The 15,341-nt window shown below is 39.6% G+C and overlaps 1 long non-coding RNA gene across 1 annotated transcript in view; it reads left to right on the top strand.

Annotated features, from left to right (window-relative positions):
* The first annotated feature begins 12,872 nt into the window (after positions 1-12,872).
* The window catches only part of LOC125909610 (uncharacterized), a 77,536-nt gene continuing 75,067 nt past the window's right edge, over positions 12,873-15,341 (top strand). Inside the window, exon 1 of the long non-coding RNA XR_007453744.1 lies at positions 12,873-13,161. This is a non-coding gene — a long non-coding RNA (uncharacterized LOC125909610). The remainder of the gene's footprint in view (positions 13,162-15,341) is intronic.

The following is a 15,341-nucleotide window of genomic DNA, read 5'->3' as shown; positions in this document are numbered from 1 at the left end:
AACTCTCTGCTGAACGTGGCTAGTTAATGTCTATCTTTAAGCAGATTCTTCCTTGACCTCTTAGTTCTGTAAGGTTCTGAGACCCCCATCTCTGTTCCATACTATTGGTGTTTGGTCAGTTTCTGTATCAGAGCTGACTTCCTGATTGCAGAGTTCTTGGGCTCTCTGCCCATAATTACTCAAATTTGCCATCAGGGCTTTCTACAACTGCACAGACATGGTCAGCCATATTGCTATTGTTCTGACAATTCCTGATCCTATTTACTCTTACCTAAATTTCTGTAACAGAAAATTCTGGTGGCATAACATTCTTCAAGTGCAAGCTTTTCCTGTAAATTTTATATGCAAAATCACTCCTTTCGCCAATGAATGAGATCTTTAGATATTACTATGAGAAGAATGTTTTATTTTCGCTGTCTTTAAATGGGGTAAAGAACAAGTACCAAGCTGTTTCCTGGAAGATTCTCCACTGTTACTCAAAAAGTTTCCTCTAGAGTTATTTCCTTTTTGCTCTTTTCAAATATCTCACCTGTCCCTAGTTCAGCAGCTGAGGTTAAATCTCGTCCTTTTGCTGCCTCATATGACTTTATTGTTTAACATATATGTATATATGCATACATACTTACATATATAAACATACATGTGCATAATATACATATTTTATATACACATGTGCACATATTTATGTATCATTAAATTTTACCATAAGAAGTAATGACACTTGCAGGAATTCAACTTAAATGACGGCAAAATTAGTTTTCTAATTAAGTCACTGCATGTTGTTTTTCTCAGCAGCTCTGCTCTCAGATGAATCCCTTCCTCTCCTGAAACCCACGCACCATCCATAGTTTGTTCTCTTCCTTCCCACTGTGCCATCCTTTATCAACCGGAGCAGTCAAATCAACCCTTGGGGTGTTCTTAAAAGCACCATATGCCCAACAGAAGAGCACTTGAATTACTCTGCATACCATAACCTGCTGTACATCACAACAGATTATTAACAGAGACCAAAAAGTAGGGCATGATGTGATCTTAAAACCCATCAGAAACTTTCACCTGAGAGCACTCCTTGATCCATTCATTATATCTCCCAGAATCTCATTTCTATCAACTAAATGAATCAGGCACTTACAGGGTTTTTGGATGCAAATGACTTCTGACCTAAACTTTAGCCATATTTAGAAATATCCTGCCTATTTCTTTATATGCACCATGTATTTTTTTTAGAAAGTACTCGTGAACAAGCTGGCTTCTACATAATGAAAAAAAGAAAGCAAAGGAACTTTTCTAAGTAACTTACCTGAGTCACTTTCTTTGTGGAGTTTCCCCCACAAAGAAGTAGTGACAGAGCAGACATAATAGTTTAGAACTTAAATAACACACACTTTTTTTAATATATAAATACTCCTGAAAGATTTTTTTTTCAATTCTATGATTTACCTTTTATATTCAAGGCCTAGCCCTGCCTTGTGAAAAATTTTCAGATTGCCTCCATTGTGCTTTCTAACTTCCCTAGGCTTAAAAATTGTACCTTTTTTCACACAAGCCTGATAGCCTAAACAAGGCAGTATGTATTTTATTCTCATATCAATTAGTTTAGGGTCAGAAAGAGTGGATAGCCTCCCTTGGCCCTTACCTGCTTCCAAAAGGGAGTCACTTTGAAAGGATATAGGTATGATATGCAACATATCATTGTGCTTACCCTGCAAGCGAAGTATGTGATAAGCAAGATTAGATGTTAGAACCTAGTGAAATGCAGTTTAGTCTTGCAAGATGTGGCAGGTGAAAAGAAACCACAGAGGAAGCTTCTCACAGTGACAACAAAGAGAGAAGGCAGGGTTGGAAATGGTCACTTGACACAGCCTTGAAAGGAATGGTTGTGAAAACATGGCACTGAGCTTATTACAATGAAAGCTATGATAGAAAATAACAATTTCAGGGTCATGCTCTTCCTACACATAAGTTTTTCCTAGAAAAAAAATATATTTCATAGGCATGAACAGTTGATCTAAAGTAGCTGTTAAACTGAAGTATCTAAACAAACATTACACTTTAAGATAAAAACCCACACATGAAATTTGCTGAAGTCACACAACTATCCTCTGCCAGTTATATAAAATTACAAAGGTGAGGGGCACCTGAGTGGCTCAGTCGGTTAAACATCCAACTCTTGATTGCGGCTTAGGTCATGATCTCACCGTCGTGAGATCAAAACCCATGTTGGGCTTCGTGCTGAGCATGGAGCATGCCTGGGATTCCCTCTCCTCCCTCTGACCCTCCCCCACTCACATGCACATGCTCTCTCTCTCTCTCTCTCTCTCTCTGTCTCTGTCTCTGTCTCTCTCTCAAAAAATAAATAATTAATTAAAAATTCTAAAAATTGCAAAGGTGAAACTAAATTCTTAACATTTAGCATATCAAATTATATTCTCTGGGTATTTGTTTTCAGACATTTCATATTCATTAGATACATTAAAGACTTGGTTTCAAAGTATAAGGATGCCTTGAGAAACAAGTACTCTGTGGGATATTATACAAATGAAAGATGTTAGTACATAAAGCTTTGGGTACTTAAGAAAAGTTAGATAACTTACCCACACGGCCATGATGGATGGATTACAGAGTCAAAATAGTTTGAGTGCTGTACTTGTACTCTTTGGTTTCCCAAGGAATCAATTTTTTTTTCTCAAGAGGGTTTGGATGTGGCTATCAACTTAACATTAAGAGCACATTTCATACGTAGATATATAATATTTGGATAATATATTTATATACATTTTCTTTTCACCCTAAATGAAGTGACAATTAATTGGATATTAGCATAGTAAGCTGCCACATGAAATACACAGAGCTGGTCCCTATTAATCCAGGTAAGAAATTAAGATAGGAAATACTCTCTTTTCTTGCAAGAGGGAAAGGCAGGATCAGCAGGTGCAAAGATTTAAGTAATTCAGTGGCAACAAGTTGCTCAAGAACTAGAATTAAGTTCCTAAGCAAAATGAACTGCTAAGGAGAAAGGAGAAATTAAATATAAGAAGCTATAATTATCATTACTTGTGTCCTCTAAGTAGAAGTTAGGGATCAAATCCCATAGCATCTTGGCATCTCCTTAAGAAAAGCCATTCCTTAAATCTTCTTGTTATTCTGTATACAAGTTCTGCATCTCCCTACAGTGAGGCTACAATAAGGATAGAGCAAGATTTTGCCAAGCATATACCTTCAGCATAAATTGTGACTTTGTATGTCTTCCTGAACTGAAAACTACATCTCTGAGGCTGCCTTGCAGCTAGGATTCCGGATACAAATTAAGTCTCTCCAATTAAATCACTTAGATGAGATCTGAAAGGTGGCAAGCATGGGGTTTCTCAGCTTTATGTCCAGTACCAGTTCCCAGCTTCCTGGATATCAAGAAGCAGCAGCATCAATGGTAGGAACAGTAATATTCTGAATATTCTGTGTTCCCTGTCCAATTAGCAGCTTCCTGTGTGTTGAGAGGGGGTGGTGGTGGCTTCCAGATCCCAGCTTTCTGATCCCTGGGTTACAACTACAGCAGTGTGTTCTGGAACTACAGAATTTCATTTGCAGCTTCCTGATTCCTTCCATTTCCAGTTGCAGCAGCATAAGTGGAGGCTCAGTTCTGTAGTGTTCTGCGAGTCATTGCTGGAAGTTTGTCCTCCAGTCCTCCAGCAATTCTGTAAGCACCTAATTCCCTGTTATCATATCCCTTTATGCTAAAAATAGCTAAAGCAGGCTCTGTTTTATGAACTAACCAGTGATGATGAAGGTTTTGACTCAGATGCCTACTTCAATTAGTTGGTAATAGCTGCCTAGAGCAATGTATTTAGAAGAATTTTGAGACTGAAGCCCAAGCTCCATGAAAAATATGTTTTATACCTAGAATGGGAGCATTACAGGTTTTTCCACCTTAATATACACTTACTTAACAAATTGCTGAGTGTGTGGGTGTGGGGGGAGGAGTGTAGGAGGGAGGTTGTGTCTACATGAATAAACATAAAATTTGAAAAGATAGGTAATATTACAAAATTTCATTTGTATTCAAATAGAGATATAGTGAAAATGAACTAGGCATACCAAATTAAACACAGATTACATAGAGGGAAATGTTGGATTTGTTCACAGGAACTCTAATTGTACCATACACAAGTTACAATTTATTATACTCGAAACAGCAAAAGTTACCTCAATACAATCCCTCTACTCTAAATCCAATCTTCAAGGACACAAAGGTCTGGCCATTTTGTTCTCTCAACTTGCTGAATTGCTCACTGCTGGAAATGATTTTAAAGGATTAATTTTAAAGAAACTTCAAATGGAAAATCAACGTATTAGAAAAGAACGTTAACAACAACAACAATAACAACCCCTCTGTTCTCGGGACTTCATAACTGTTTACCTTGGAAGATAGGTTAGTGAGGGGTTTTTCCCCCATTCTGAAAGGCAATCATTTTTTTTCCTGAGAGTGTTAATACTTCAGTCATTTAAGCTTCCTAATTTGATGCTTTTTGGTTAAGAAGGAAACCTTAAGTGAGGAAAGGAAATGCTGAGAGGAAATTACTTGAACAGAACTTAATAGTTTTGTGATATGAAGCTGTGATCACATTTTTTTCACAGTATGAGTCAGTCATATAAATGTTTGGTTTACTTAGTTTCTTAATTTGATATGAGACTAAACTGGGCAAAACTTGACAGTAAAATGTTATTTTTCATGAGTTAAACTATATTCATTTCATTATTAATATACTATCTCATATTTGTAAGTGAAACTGGTATAAGTGGGTTTTGGTCAGCATAAAGCTCACTTTTAAAAGTATGTTTTTAAATGAATTACTGGCCTGTGCTATAATTTCAATAACGTTGCCTCACACATAGGGATTCGAAGATCATGGTTATACTTACTATTAGTGTCAACACAATGTAAGTAGGGTTCATTAAGAAACTCTCTGGGGATTCCTAAAGTGATTACATTCTCTTTGTAATCTACAAAAAGGAAATCTTCAAAGGATAACAATTCAGTGAGATGAGATGAGAACCATCTGGTTCACTTGTAAATCCTATCCTTATTTTTTGTGGTATGTCATTGCTGTTCTGTCCTATTAGCACCAGAGAATGAAATTCAGAAAGGTTGGTTTTTATCATTTTTTTTCCTTATAAAAATGGAAAAGGGATTGGACATCAGCTATTAGAGTAGCTCCCTGCCTAATCTCTGACAAAGGCCCCCATCAAACCCAATTCCCCAAACCACCTTTCTTCATACAATCATGTATGTTCCCTAATGGTTTCATGTTATGAACAAATATCCAGTACAATTTTTTAAAATTTTATACCAATCTTTTTTCATTTTTCTATTATCCACATACTATTCTCCTCAAGCATACTAATAGGTGATAACCAACTGGCACCTAGAAGACTCTCATGTGCTAAATATCTCTGACTCAAGTGCTATAGTAATAAAAAGTCTACTATTACCAAAACAAACTAATTTAGCTCATGATGACAAATGCCAACCTATATTGCCCTCATCAGCTTCTTTTCAATTCAAAAAACTAAGAAATTCAGTGGTTCTATGAATGCCTTTGGGTAATACCATCCTCTTTTTACATGCAAAATTCTTGGGAGGGGTAGCACACTGAGTCCCTACAATTTAGAAGGAAGTGGTGTAGTAAATCTCTTTCCAAGTGGGTAGAGGACAACATAGGATATGGGATTTCTAAGGTTCCTGAGGCCCTAGGAAAGAAGGTGGTGTTCCATCTAAGTCACAGACTTGATTTTCTGCCCCTAAACTAACTTTTCCCTCAGAGAGGTGAATTTATTCTTTTTCTCAAATGCAAATCTCTTTCTTCTTCTAAGGGAGCATTTCCAATGGAATTCAATTCCAATTCTCTGTCCAACCTCTTGTGAGAATTCTTCACGCTTCTATTCCACCTCCCACCTCACCATATCCTAAACCCAATCCCATCCAGCAGCATGCTATTTTACAGCTTGAGATGACATTGCATGGGCTTTGGAGACAGACTTAAGCTGGAGTCTTAACTCTGTCAGATACTGTATGATCTACAGCAAGTTATTTCACTTCTCTGAGACTCAGTTTCCTCATCTCTGTATTGGGGTTAATAATACCTACTGTATACTAGGTCTCCTGGGTGGCTCAGTCGGTTGACCATCTGACTTTGGCTCAGGTCATGATCTCACAGTTCATGAGTTTGAGCCCCACATCGATCGGGCTCTGTGCTGACAGCTTGGAGCCTAGAGCCTGGAGCCTGCTTGGAATTCTGTGTCTTCCTCTCTCTCTGCCCCTCCCCTGCATTCTCACACATTCTCTCTCTCTCTCTCTCTCTCTCTCTTTCAAATGAATAAAAATTTAAAAAAAATTAAATAATATGTACTGTATAGAGGTTATGGTAGACCAAATAAGGGCACCAAAGAAGTCCACATGCTAAACCCCAGAATCTGTGAATGTTACTGTACAGGCAAAAGAGACTTCAGAGACACAACCCTGCTGACACCTTGATTTTAGCTCACTGAGAACTGTGTCAGACTTCTGACCTTTAAAACTATAAGATTAAAAATGTGTACTGTTTTAAGCTACTAAGTTTGTGGTAATTTGTTTCAGGGACAATAAGAAACCAATACAGAAGTGTTGTAAGAAAGTATATGCAGAAGGTTTACCTTAGTGCCTGGCACAGATTAAGCCCTAAACGAGTATTAGTTTCCTCCAACAATTTACCTAGGAAATTCTAACTCTTTTATTTTTTCTTTTTTTAAGTTTATTTACTTTTGCAGAGAGAGAGAGATAAACAGAGCATGAGTTGGGCAGGGGCAGAGAGAGAGGGAGACACAGAATCTGAAACAGGCTCCAGGCTCTGAGCTGTCAGCACAGAGCCCAATGCAGGGCTCAAACTCACGGCCAGCGAGATCATGAACTGAGCCGAAGTTGGACACTAAACCGACTGAGCCACCCAGGAGCCCCCTGGGAATTCTAATTCTTTTATACACACACACACACACACACACACACGCGCGCGCGCGCACCAAATACCACATTCTTTGTGCCAGACACCATTCCAGAAACTCATGGAATTTACACCCTAATCAAAAAAACAAAATTGTTTTATATGCTGGGGTAATTTTTCACTTTCTACACACACCAGCCTTAATTAGACATTTGTTTTTCTCAACTATTATGCCACAGGCTCCCACATTCATACTCATACATTTCACCAAGACCCAAAAGAGGAAGCACTACAGAAGAGTCTGTTTAGACCAGCAGAACTGCCTGGCCTGGCCTTCCCCACTCCACCCTTCCTAGAGTACTTCCAAATTTATACAATAAATCCAGTGCCCAGAACCACAGTGGAGGTGACACAACTCTCTGACCAGTTCTTGGGACAAAATGCTTTTGAATGCAAGGGGCTAAGAAGTCCTTCATTATCTTGCCCATGCTGGATGCTGTAGCTTCTGTCCCAGAATGACTCCTCCTGGTAAGACTAAGGCGATTCTGCTTCTAGAAGTCAAACTTAAAGTTCTCTTTCCAGAGGTAAGAATTCCACCCCATACATGAACAGCTGAGAGCTAGTACCCCCTGAAGAGCACTCAGAGAAACACATTCTCACTTTGTGATGACCTTTTTAGCTTTACTCTGCTTCCAAGTATCCCTTTCTGCTATATTTGAATCCCAGTGAATACAGGGAGACCTACTAGAGAGGTGCAGACTTTTATTAGAGCATGGTCCCTGGTTAGATAGGTTAGCGTTTTCAGCAGGGGATTTGCCAGCCTCACAAAGTGATGTTTGCCCCATAATTGCAGCATCCCACTGTCCAGGAAAATCAAGTCTCACTGTCAGATAAGGAATCCAATCACTTCACTCTGGAATGATTCTGGGAGTCTGTTAGATTGGTGGAACTCTCCTGGTTATTTCTCTTTCTTCTCTGTGTGTAAATGTCTGTGTGATTTTTTTTTTAATGTTTTTATTGATGTCAAGAAGTTGGTACAAAAACAAGACTAACAGTGTACGATTCAGGCTCCTGATTTCCCACATCTCCCCATCTCCATGAGCAGATGGCATAGCTGGAGGACTGTTTACTCTATGGCTTATTTCCCCCTTATCTTTGATGTCCCAGGATGTCAAAGGTTGTAAATTTAATATTGATTTTATAAAGTAGTTTTACTCTAACATGTCAGTTATGATTAGCTTCAACCTGGAAGAAGCTCTAGCCACTGATCTGGATTTGCACGCAATGTGGCTCCCTGGCTTTCAGACTCTCTGAGTGAATGCTTTATTTATTAGAGTGGCAATCGTTTGTAAAGGCCAGGACAGCCTGCAGCCCCCAGCTCTCTCTGTGCTCTGAGCCTCCAGCACCTGGGCCCTTTCATTAAGCTTGAAAATCTAAGGAGATCAGAGAGCCATATCATTTGCTGGCATGTCAACAGACAGAAGCGTTTATAGATCACATTATACCCCAGTGACTATAACCAGAGAGAAAGGAATGAGAAGTCTTACTTGGATTTTCATCCCTCCCTTTCTTCAGTCCCCCAGTGCCCTCATGTTCCACCACCAGAGTGGGGGCTAGTGCTATAATAATAGTGATAAAAGCTGACATTTATTGAATATTTTTATGTGGTAATCACCTAATAAGCATCAGGCACTGTACTAAGGGTTTTCCATGCATCATTTCATTTAATCCTCACATCAGGCCTATGAAGTATTTATTATTACCATTATTGTTATTTAATACTATTATTACTTCCATTTTATAGATGAAAAAATCAAGGAACACCCAAGGTTATCCACTGCTACAACTCTTGAGGCTGGAACTCAATCCCAGGCAGTCTGACCCCACTCTTCCAGCCCCACTAGAACCCACACGTTCAACTCCAATGCTATAAAAAGCACTTTATCAGAAAATAGGGAAGTGACATTTTTGTACCAACCATACTAACACATTTCGCTTAACATTCTCTGTTCTCATATTTTGATACAAACTGATCTTGAAGCAAAATAGTAGAATTCATCCCCAAACTCCATTTTCTTTCTTAAGAAGAGGTAGGCAGGTGCCTGCATGGCTCTGTCAGTTAAGCATCCAACTTCGGGTCAGGTCATGATGTCACAGTCCAAGAGTTCGAGCCCCGAATCAGGCTGTCTGCTGTCAGCAAAGAGCCCACTTTGGATCCCCTGTCCCTCTCTCTCTCTGCCCTTCCTCCACTTGTCCTCTCTCTCTCTCTCTCTCCCTCCCTCTCTCTCTCTCTTTCAAAAATGAACATTAAAAAAATACATTCAAAAAAATAAGAAGAAGAGGAAGAGGTAGGCAACTGGTGTGTGTGTCCTGCTCTACTGATCCTCTCTCTCTCTCTCACCTTGGAACAATTCCTCTTTGCAAGATGAAGCCCAGGATGTTCATCGCTTTATGGTGGAAAGCTCTTCCTGAAGCTGTATATCCATGTTCCTAGTCACTAGGTGCCACAAAGGGGCCACATGGCCTTCTAAGTTGAGGAAACAGATCACAGCCTTTGTACCTTGAGGAATCTCAATTCATTGTATCTAGCATTGCTGAGACTAATTTACCAGGAGGCTGACAGAGGACACTTGGGTACTTTATCTCCCAAGTTAAATATGCATCTGGAGCTCACCTGTGTGCTAAAGGCCTCCATTCCTCTCTCCAGGCTGAGACAGACCAGGTGAAGAATCTCTCTGGAACTCCTTTCCCTGATAATTTCCTTCTTCCCTCTTCCTAGATCTTGACAAGGGGGGAGGAGGGGGGGATGTATTAAGGCAAAATAAAGATCAGGCCAAATTCTTTGACATGCCTTCCATTAAGAGGCAAGATGTCTATCCCATCCCCTTGATTCTAGGTGGGCTCTGTGACTGCTCTGACCAACAGAATACAGTGGAAATAATGCTGAGCCCATTTTCGGGCCAAGTCCTTAAGCAACTGATAGCATCCAGCTCATAGAAGTCCCAACTACTCTCATGGAGAAATCATATGGTGATACCCTGAGACCACAGGGAGAGGGACCCAGCTGAGTCAGCCAAGGGACCCAAACGTGTTAGTAAATCTGTCTTGAACCCTCCAGGTCATCCCAGAGACCAGCTGAATGTCACCAATGATGCCAATCAAAGCACAGGGAAAAGAAGTACCTGAATTCCTGATCCACAAAATTATGAGATATAATAATATAGTAGCTGTTTTGCAGTGGTGGTTTACACAGCAGAAGAGAACATGTATAGGCATGTAGGTGCCTGAGATGGACCACTTCAGTTTTTAAGGCTCCTGGACTTTTGGCATGCACTCACAGATGGAAAGCTGTTCTATCTAGCCCAATTCAGCGCATTCAAGCATAGGGAAAAACATGCTGCTTTCCCCAAATAGCTCTTAATTTGTGACTTGATACCATTTCTGCAAGACAAACACTGGTGTGCTGTCCTGTGGAGCAAGTCTTCTCAACTGATTACACACTGTTAACAAAGTATTAATCTTTTAGTATATTAGCATCTCATAATTCATGGGCCACTTGGAACCCAGGTGTAAGCCAAACACACTGAGCCTATGCTTTGTTTTTCCCTTTAATTTCCTGAGCTGCCACATTATTTTCAACAGTCAGAAAGTAAATCTCTTCACTTCGGAAGAAAACCCTGCTCCCAGGTAGATAAGGAAACACATTCTTTGTTGTAAGGCCTAAGAATTATGGCGAAAGACATAAAGGTAGGCACTTTTAGTTAATGGCTTCCAAATATAATTTCATTCTTCTATTTAATTATATGTATCTCAAAGTATACTCTAAATGACTGTGAGAAAGAAGACAGCATATTCTGGAAACATAATGCACTTTTTTGAGTATCCACAGTTTGTCAAACCATAATATACTTTCATGGAAATGAAATCAATAAGAAAAACAACCCAAGAGAGAGAAATAAGGGAGACTTGACAAGTAGTCAGTTTGGTTTTATGCACAAACTACATTTGGTCAAAGTATTTTTTGAAGTGAAGTAATTTACTATGGATGTGCTTATTTTCTATACTAAAGTTTTTGTTGTTGGTTTGTTTGGTTTATTGTTCAATTGACACAAAAACAAAAGCTGAAGAGAAAACTTCCTTCAAGAGAATCCCATCCCAGAATTCTATACAAAGATGTGCTAATCCTTGACCTTCCACACGCAGGTTAATATCTCTAGAAGCTTAAAGAAGAGACATTTATGAACCTTTTATTTCAGACTTACCCCGACAATCACAGAACACAGAACTCTTTGCTGGCATGGAGAGATCAGTCTCTTAATCTGTAAATTGAGATTGATAATATCCAACCCATAGGTTTTGTTTTGGGAATTATATTTTGGAAGAAGAGGAATTAGCCAAAACACAAGGAAGGGTGGGGAAGAATAACCAAAAGGCAATGTCATATAGAAGTTAAGGGAGAGGATAACAATCTTTTATCTGGGTGGTGGGATTTGGGTTGCTTTTTGTATTCTTTGTAATTTTATATGGCTTAATTTTTTTTGTCATTAACATGTGTCATATATTTTAAAAAATAACAAGCCAACTAGAAAATCAGGAAAAGAAAATATTTCAAGGAAGTGTAGTCAAGAGGTTTTAAAGAGGCTCAGAGATCCAAGAAGACAATGGCTTTTTAAAATACAAGTACCCCTTCATCCATCCTAAACTTTTTGATGGTACCTTGCTAGGTGGAGGGGAATCCTACCAGGAGCCAAATCAAAGAATGACTGGAAATACTGGTTTGTAAAAGTCCCTGTTTAATGATTAATTGCTGTACCTTATACCCGGGGCTTCCCAATTTCTCCCATTTTATGTCCCATATCTCTGTATGGGGGAAGCTTGGCCATTGTTGTAATATTCTGGATTCAAAACAACCAAAGTAGTTTAGGATATGATGCTGATTCCTTTACAGGTAGCTGTAAAGTTTTCAAGATTTTCAAGACAAATTGGATAAAATCTACAAATAAAAACTTTATGGTCTGTGAATGCTATTCCATAACTAGTTAAAGCTCTTTTTATTATAACAGAACACAAACATGACCTAAGTATATTAAATGCAGCCTATCTTCATCTTATTTCAATTTTATGAAATGTTTAGTATTTTCCTATTAAATAATAAGCTTTCCAAAAATTTAGGATGAACAATTTTGCATGGCCCGCTTTAAAATGTGCAAGAAGTTCTGGGGTGCCTGTGTGGTTCAGTCAGTTAAGCATCCTCTCTTGATTCCAGCTCATGACCTCATAGTTCCTCAAATGGAGCTCCACCTCAGGCTCTGCACTGATAGCGTGGAGCCTGTTTGGGATTCTCTCCCTCTCTTGGGCTGTCTCTCTCTCTCAATAAATAAATAAATAAATAAATAAATAAACTTTTAAAGAATAAAAAAGTAATAGGCTAAAAACATGAGGAAGCTAACAAAGAGGGTATTGGTGAAAAAATTAAAAAATGAATAAATAAAAAGTGCAAGAAGTTTTACAAAATTCTTAGGCTATACTGGCTTAACAGAAGACGTCCAACAGGTTTTGGAGGTTAAAGTCCTGGGTTTCAATGCCGGATTTGCCACACCATGGGTGTGTAACTTACCGAGCAAGTTACTTCAACAGCATTCTCTTCAAGTACAGACTGAATTTTCTTTAAGCAGCAGGCATTGTGCTAACAACTGAGAATTCAAAGAGAACAGGGTACAAATGGTTCTCCCTCATAATTTCTCTGGGCCTCCCCTATGTAAAATACTTACCTGATATGACTGTTACAAGGACAGGAGTGTACCGTATAGGGTTCTGACACAAAGTTGTATAACAAGCCATATTACTATCATTGTGACTCTAAGGGCAAAGGGTAAGAGGTCGTACCCTGCGTAAAGACCATCGACCCCCACGATGGGGAAAGCCAGAGGAAAGCAGGTGTGGCCTTCTGCCCCGGAATCCTCACCTCCTCTCAGACCACTTTCCACTAGAGCCATCGCTGTGGTGAGCAGCCAGCGCTGGAGGAGCAGGACCACGCCTGCGGCCCACGCCGGTTTCCCATCTGCCCTCTGGGCTCTACACCCGCGCATGCGCAGCCTGTGAAGGTCCGGCTGTTGGCCCTGAGGGGCGTTTCCTGAGTCCCGGGGAGATGGGTTGGAGCTTAAACGCCCGGAGTTCTACGGCTCTGTCGGTAAGACCCCTCAGACGGAGAGAACCCACAGGCCCACAGTGGGCGCAAACTCAGCGAAGCACATTTGTATGGACTTTCCCGCCTTCTCTGTTTGACTGTCTCCGGTCTCAGTCCTGACATCCGCCATCACTTCCCTAATGAATGACAGGCATGCAACCCCTTGTCTCAGGCTTTGCCTTAGAGGGAAAACCAGGGTAAAATACTATCTATAGAAGGAAAATATTAACAGAATTTTGTTATTGGAGGAATGTGTGAAAATTACTATACAGTGGGGTGCCTCAGTGGCTCATTCGGTTAAGCGTCGGACTCTTGATGTTAGCACAGGTCCTGATTTCACTGTTCGCTCGAGTTGCAGCCGGCCTCCGGCTGTGGGGAAATGGCACCCAGCCAACTTGGGATTCTCTCTCCTTCTCTCTGCCCTTCCCCTGCTTCAGTGCTCTCTCTCTTAAAATAAATAAACTAAAAGAAAAAAAAAAAGACAAGGGGAGCCTGGGTGGCTCCGTCGGTGAAGCGGCCGACTTTCGCTCAGGTTATGATCTCAAGGTTTGTGAGTTTGCGCCCCCTCCAATCCCCTCTTAGCCCCCTCCCTCAGTAGGGAGGGTTTAGGGGCGTTCGGAGGGCTCCGTGCTGATGACTCAGAGCCTGGAGCCTGCTTTGGATTCTGTGTCTCCCTCTTTCTCTGACACACCCCTGCTCACGATCTCTCTCTCTCTCTTTCTTTCAAAAATAACCATTAAAAAAATGACTATACAATGAAATAATACATGGCCATTGAAAAGAGCGAGGTAAACCAATCCAGTTAATGTTAGAAACTTCTAAAACATACTGTTAAGAAAAGGAAGATGCAGATCAGTTTATGTAATATCTTATTTTGTAAAAAACAAAAAAAACCTCAAAAATTTCTATATCTGTATGTAAATATACTTATTTATAAATGTATAAAAATGTAAACGTTTATTTTTATTGTATTATATTAATATATTATGAATATATATATAAACTTTTAAAAGGATATGTGCTAGTTTGTTAAATGTGTTTGGGGGTTGGAAGTAGAGGAGAGGAGCCTTGTTAAACAAAAAGAGGTCTTTATTTAAAAACCGTATATGTGACATATTATTCCATTCAGGTAAAATCATACAAATATGAGTATGTGCTTATGACAGATGAAAGAGGGATAGTCACCAGTATGCTAATGATCATCATCTCTGGAATGTGGGATTTCAGGTAGACTTTTACTTTCTTCCTCACACTTTTCTTGTTTTAAGTTTTTCAATAATTGTAGATTTAAAACAAAATATAAAGAGGCAGTGTGGCATAGTGGTGAAGAGTACAGCATCTGGAGCCTGATAACTACATTCAAATCTTAGTTCTGTCACTTAGGGTTGTGTGATCTTGGACAGGTTATTTCATTTCTTTGGGCTTCAGTTTCCCCAACTGTAAAATGAAGATAATATAGTACCTACTTCATTAGGCTGTTAAAAAAATTAAAAGGGAAATAGAGGTAAAGCTTTCAGAATGGTGCCTGGAACATAGTAAATGCTACATACAAGTTAGCTAGTATTATTTCTTGATATTCATTGAAAAGAAAAATAGCTGATGGACTTAGATGCACCTCTGGTTATGCAGTGAGAAAAGATAGCCTTCACTGTCATCATGGCCTGGGGAGCCATTTACACACAGCCACTCTGCTCCTGTAGGTCAGCAGCTTCTGCTTCCAGAAAGAAGGGAAAACAAAAGGGAGAAGAGGAAAGAAAGGAGAGAGAGACAGAAAGGGAGGAGAGAAAAGAAGGAGAAAGAAAAAGAAGGAGGAGGACAGGGACAAGGAACGGAAGAAAGGAAAGAAACAGAATAGTTCCAAATGTTCCACTTGGATGCTGGTGGGACAAGGCAAACGTCCCCCTCCTCCCAGGTTTCTGGACTGGCTCTGAAGGATTCTCTTCCCAGGTTCCTGGTAATCCCAGTTCTTCAAGAAGTGTGCAAATTCATGTTGGTGGCCTATTTTCTTAATTGAGATGTAACTGTTAGTATTGTCCATATTGCTGACATTCTTGTCATATTCCTAGATATTAGATAAAAAAGTTTTAATCAGTTATAAATGAGAATGTACATACAATAATTCTAAAACTGTGTCTTCATCAAAGTTTGCTTGCAACTATGATACATGTGGCTTTAGTGCCAAT

Source organism: Panthera uncia (genome assembly GCF_023721935.1).
Source record: "Panthera uncia isolate 11264 chromosome B3 unlocalized genomic scaffold, Puncia_PCG_1.0 HiC_scaffold_1, whole genome shotgun sequence".
Lineage (NCBI taxonomy): Eukaryota > Metazoa > Chordata > Mammalia > Carnivora > Felidae > Panthera > Panthera uncia.
This window is presented reverse-complemented; position numbering and strand designations above follow the sequence as displayed.